Raw genomic sequence first — 5,496 nt, 5'->3', positions numbered from 1 at the left:
TTTTTACAAAGCAATGGGGAACAGGAAGATAATATCCCTGAAGCATGATAATATCTACAAACTCAGATACCAGAAATACTTTCAAGCATACATTCAGAATACATACCATTCCAGAGCCATGCTGTGTTTAAAACAAATTATCTATCATCATTTTACACTCCGGAAGTGTAGTCCTCATATTTGCTCATCATCTCTTGTAACTGGGTGGCTCACATTAACACTGCTGCTCCCGCTGCATCAATCCATTGGTCTGCATCTGGAAGATCATGTAAGTATGCATATTGTTGGTAAAAATGCATAATTTGCAAAATTACCCAGCACAGTACTTTTAAGTCAACATATGGTTCTATCCTAAAAGATAAAAAAGGTAATACTTAAAATCTTTATTATATTTTAACTATAGGAGTCAGAGTTGTCAGATCATTTGAAATTGATGTGTTTTTTCTTCTTTTTTTCTTGAATGAATTTTTTTCCTCTTTATGTGTCATACAAAGGATGCTGCATGGGATACACAGATTTTGGCTGACACTGTCACAGAGCAGCTTAATGACTCCCACAGTACGATGTACTAGGCTTATATTGAGCCTAGTTGAAAGCTGTAAGTACAACATAAATTTCAGCTAGTTTCTTTCCAGGAATGTAAATGTTTTGTTCTTTTTAACATACTATACAACTTGGAATCAACAAGCTCTTCGGGGGGGGGAGGGCGGAGGGGGGGGGGGGGGGCTAATGCAACTAGATTCCACAACCATTTAGGAGTGTTGCAGAGAGAAGAGTCCTACCAATTCCACCATATAAATGAACCCGTGGGGATACATCAGAAGTACAGAAATACCCTCCTGTTGTTTCCCACTTATAAGTTCTAGTGAGTGAAGTGTCGTGTAACTAAGTATTTTTCTTTCTTCTTTATGATTTAAACAATACTTTGTATCATGAAATTTTTAAGGCAACCTTGCTATCCTCAGCTATGGGCCTCCCTAATCTCTCCTCTGAGATGCCTTTCCCAGTCAGCTGCACTTTCCCAAGGTTCTTCTGCAAAATCCACATCTGTGATAACAGAGTTTAGAAGTACATTACATCATACAGATAGATCTTACCAAATACATTCACTTGGCAATCTCTGTTTACTGAGTGCAGAATTTTAAAACTGTTGAGGCCTTCAAAGTGTTTTTAATCTCAGTAGACTTTGTCTGGCTCCTCTTCACCTTAGCAAATAGAAGGAGGAAAAGAAGGGTTTTTGACTTGCAGTGAATATAATTTTTCTATGAGATATTTAAAAATGCTAAGCTTGTCATTTTATTTGTATTGTTCACTAATATCTTAAAAACAGCGAACACTAAAATAAGCATTCTGGAAGAGCAACAGCAAAATAAAATTACAATAATGGCATACTTTAAGGATGTCTACTATTTTTAGTCTTTGTTTTGTTACGTTTGTAGCAAAAATGGGATAAGTGAGAGGGCAAAACCTCTGACACAAGGTTTTAGTCTAGAATTTGAATTCCCAGTGGGACTTGAATACTACTACTTTGTAGAAGTAAAATTCAGCTGTCATGTCTGTACCCTCAGAAAAACTGAGTTTGATCTTTACTTCTACATCTCCATCCTCACAGCTATTTAGGATTCTCTCCTCATTTATTTCAGGTTTTTGTTTTGTTTTGTTTTCTTTTCTTTTCTTTTTTTTTTCAGTAGCTCTGAAATAAATCAAGGTTGCACTCTGTACAGGCTTCTGCAGTATTTTCTGGGAAGCACAGCGACATGCGATTAGAAGATTATAAATAGATTAAAAATCTTCATAAAGCTATCACAATATGACTTTTGGGAGTGTTTCTTAACTCTTCAGTGTTGAGTCAATGGTAAATTGACAGCAGAAGAGATATAACATGATAATCCTCCTGTAGTAAGTATAAACTCTTGCACCCACTTTTTTGGATGTGCATCTGCTATAGCTCTGACTTTTTTTTTCTCTTATGAATATAAATAAGAATGATCCATAGGCATTTTCCTCTTGACTCATTTCCATTATATATCTGTGGGTGATATCACAGTCCATCTCCATGGAAATGCTTGTGATACTATAAACAGTGAGCTCTGACATCACTAAGCGTATCAACCAAAAGGAGTATTTTTAAACAGAAAACAAACGTCTATTAAACTATTTAGTAAGTTATAGTGAGAAATTTAGTAGATCTATGCATCAGTGCTCAAGGGCTTTTCTTCTTTCAAGAAGAATGTTAAGGATATTTTAAGTTTGCTGAAGTATGATAACCACTCTTTCAATCTCTGTCAATCTCATCAAACTGATGGTATAGCATACTTAAATAGCTTTATAGCTACAGTACCATATGTTGCAGTTCATACAAAAATGTAAATTTCTCAATAGATAAAGTTCTGTGTTAGAGTGAACAAAAGCAGTGATTTAATTCCTTATATTACTGTCCTTATTGATGTAACTTCTGACATAATTAATTAGATTATATATACCTTCCCCTCTCACATTTTTTTTCATTGTAATTTGCTGTAAGGGATACATATTTTACAGAATCACAGAACACTTGATCTTGGAAAGGGCCTCTGAAAGTCATCTGGCCCAAAGCTGCTTAAAAGTATTATATATATATCTACCTATATCAGGCTGTTCAGGACCTATGTGGCATTTGAAGAAGGGAAACTCCTCAGCCCCTCAGGGCAACTTGTGCCAATGCTTAGACAACCTGCTGTAGTGTTCAGATCACCTATTTTAGGTACTTTCAGTTTCACCCTTGCCATATAGCATTCTCTTTTTTGGTTTTGTTCACTGTTCTTTTCATCTCCCAGATTAGAAAAAAAAAAAATTACATCCCACAAATAAATTATTTACCCCATATTCTTCTGAATATCAGCAGACTCTTCTACAAACATAGGTTACATACTCTTATCACCTAGCTGAATACAGCTTTCTTCAGAAATTAGCATTTTATCCTGAGAGCTTTTTAAAATTGGACAAAAATGCCCAATGCTCCATTATCGTATCTTGAATTTATTACTGTCTTTCACACAGTAAACTTTTTAACTCTTTGAACTTGAATTATGAAACACTCATCAGTTCCATTTAGAAGAGCAGCTTCTACCTTCCATGTCAAAGCACATATATTTTTTTAATTTTTAATTATTTACCCAAATTTCAATATAATCTAGATTCGGTAACAGTACTGATTAAATCTACTTGGAATTCTAAACCCCAGTTGTTCATCAGGATGCCCATAGTTATTCGTAGATGCTTTTTAGTCAGTATCAGTTGCTAAAGTACACCAAACATCCCAAAAGAGAATTATTGTGTTGCCTTTTGCTTATAGCTGCATCCTCCAGCTTATTTCAGGAAACTAGCAAAAGCCATCTAAGTGTATAACTGATGGAAATACTGACAGGTTCCTTAATCCCTTATGTTTGCCATTTATAAATCTAGAAAGCTATTGAACTGCCACAGAGATAAGCAAATAATTGTATTTTCACAATTGTTTTGAGTTCACTGAAACATCATCTTTCCTGTTCCCAACAATTCAAACAGAAAGAATTCTGAAGAACTGTAAAGCCAACATAAGTTGCACCAGAGTGCCACTAAGTATAACTATACCCCATCAATATTAGTTTAAACCACATAGAAGATATTCTTCTAACAGGTGGGAAATGCTTTTCAGGGATTATTGGAATACTACTGTGGTATATCAGTGTGGGATTTTCATTGCTGAAGAGAGTTTTTCCTTAGAGAATGACCATATGGTAATAAGAATCACCTCTAAAATAATCAGAAATATATGAGATTTGCTGATCATATGAAACACATAGAAACACTTGTTGAACATTGTATTAGGAGTCTTGCAGAAGACATCATATTAAGAGCTAGTGGTCTTAAGCAGGCCATGCCTTCTCTATTGATTCTTGTACTTAGTACTTGAGAAGTCTGTCTGCCAGTGACATAATCGATGATTTAGAATAACTTAAGGAAAGGCATACAGTGTGTGGATCAAGGGGTACAATATAGTGATCCTGACTGGGAGATCATTGTACATCAGTGAGTTAGTGATCCATTTATCAATGAACCTCAGTAGGTGCTGGACTTTGTTGCACTTTGCTGCATATATCTTGGCTTTCACACTATGCTGTTCTGCATGTATTTCTTGGCTGCAAAACAGGCTCAGGACAGGTTATTATAACAGAACCTGCAGACAGCCCCCAGTTGATAGTGGCAATTATGTCATCTGCATGGTCTTCATTTGAAAGAGTGCAAAAAAAAAAAAAAAAAAAATCTTAAGTGGTTACCCATTATGAATAGAGTTGTTTTCTAGTAAGGAAGTTATCTAATAGCTTGAATAACCATGGAGGAGCTTCCCTCCATGGAGAGGATCTATACAGCATGGCATGGGAAAATCCATCCACCTAGAATATTATCATGGACTACAAATCTTCCCACATCCCTGCTCAGATCCCCAGCCCAGAGAGAGAAGTCTCAGAAGAACTTGTTAGGGATGAGTTTTAATAAGAAAATAAAAGAGTCAGCAGTAGGCAAGTGCAGAGCTTAATCAGACAAGTGATCAGCACCTTCATCATGACCATCTGTTCTATTTTGTTCTTCCCCTTCATTCCCAGTTCTCATTCTTCCTCCATCTACTTTGATCCTTCCCTTCACCTACCCTTATTTCCTCCCAAGTAAACAGTCCACCTGTAAGTTAGTAGTCAAAATTTTGCTACATCCATAAACTTAAGCAGTACTTCTGATATAACAATATAGGAAGTTACATGATACACGTGATAAAGTTACCAAACCGAACTCACAGGCTGGGATTGCTACAGCTATGATGGCCTTACAAATTGTCGCTAACCAAGAGGTCTAAAGTTCTACCAGTTCTCTCTGAGGTTTGACTGCCTCTCTCCTCATTTCCCCTTAACCTCCAGCAGTTTCTCACAGGGCTACTCACAGCAACTACTCACTGTTATCTACCTTATCCAGGACTTTCTCACTATCAGATTAGTTAGTCAAACCAGAAGCCAGTGACTTGTCATCAGCCTATTGTAACACAATGGAACGTGTAGTGAAGGCAGCAGAGCAGCAAAGACCTAGGCTGCAGCAAATGAAGACTTGCTCCAGTGCAACAGCTGTAGGCATAAAATTAAAGAAAGAACCTACTTACCTTCAGAAGGTCTCAGGTACACAGAGATCTCCAGCAAGATATCTTTACCTCCCCTGCCAACCCTTAAATGAGATCTGGGAAGAGGTGGATCCTGGGTCCTCCCCTTCTGGTCACTCAGGTGCATTGCATGCACCCGGGCTCCCCTGAGGTGGCCCTGCCTTCCCACCAGATGCTCAATCACTATTTCAAGACGTGACTTAGCATTTCTGCTTCACCTATGTACCTTAACAAACTGGATATCGATATTGTAGTGCTCTGTTTAATTTTAACTCTGAGAAAGTGTTTTAGAAATTAATTATTTCTATCATTTGATAAATAAATTGCCTTTT

At 36.9% G+C, this 5,496-nt stretch overlaps 1 long non-coding RNA gene across 1 annotated transcript; it reads right to left on the bottom strand.

The window, feature by feature from the left end:
- Window positions 1-145: 145 nt before the first annotated feature.
- On the bottom strand, window positions 146-5,207 carry LOC124417385. Its single transcript, XR_006932098.1, has 3 exons — window positions 5,168-5,207; window positions 1,098-1,205; window positions 146-256 (listed from the first exon to the last, which is right to left on the bottom strand). It is a non-coding gene; the product is annotated as an uncharacterized LOC124417385 (long non-coding RNA).
- Between the last annotated feature and the right edge of the window lie 289 nt (window positions 5,208-5,496).

This window comes from Gallus gallus, chromosome 1 (genome assembly GCF_016699485.2).
Source record: "Gallus gallus isolate bGalGal1 chromosome 1, bGalGal1.mat.broiler.GRCg7b, whole genome shotgun sequence".
NCBI classification, from domain to species: Eukaryota; Metazoa; Chordata; class Aves; order Galliformes; family Phasianidae; genus Gallus; species Gallus gallus.
Note: the sequence above shows the minus strand (reverse complement) of the source record. Positions and strands in the feature narration are given on the sequence as shown.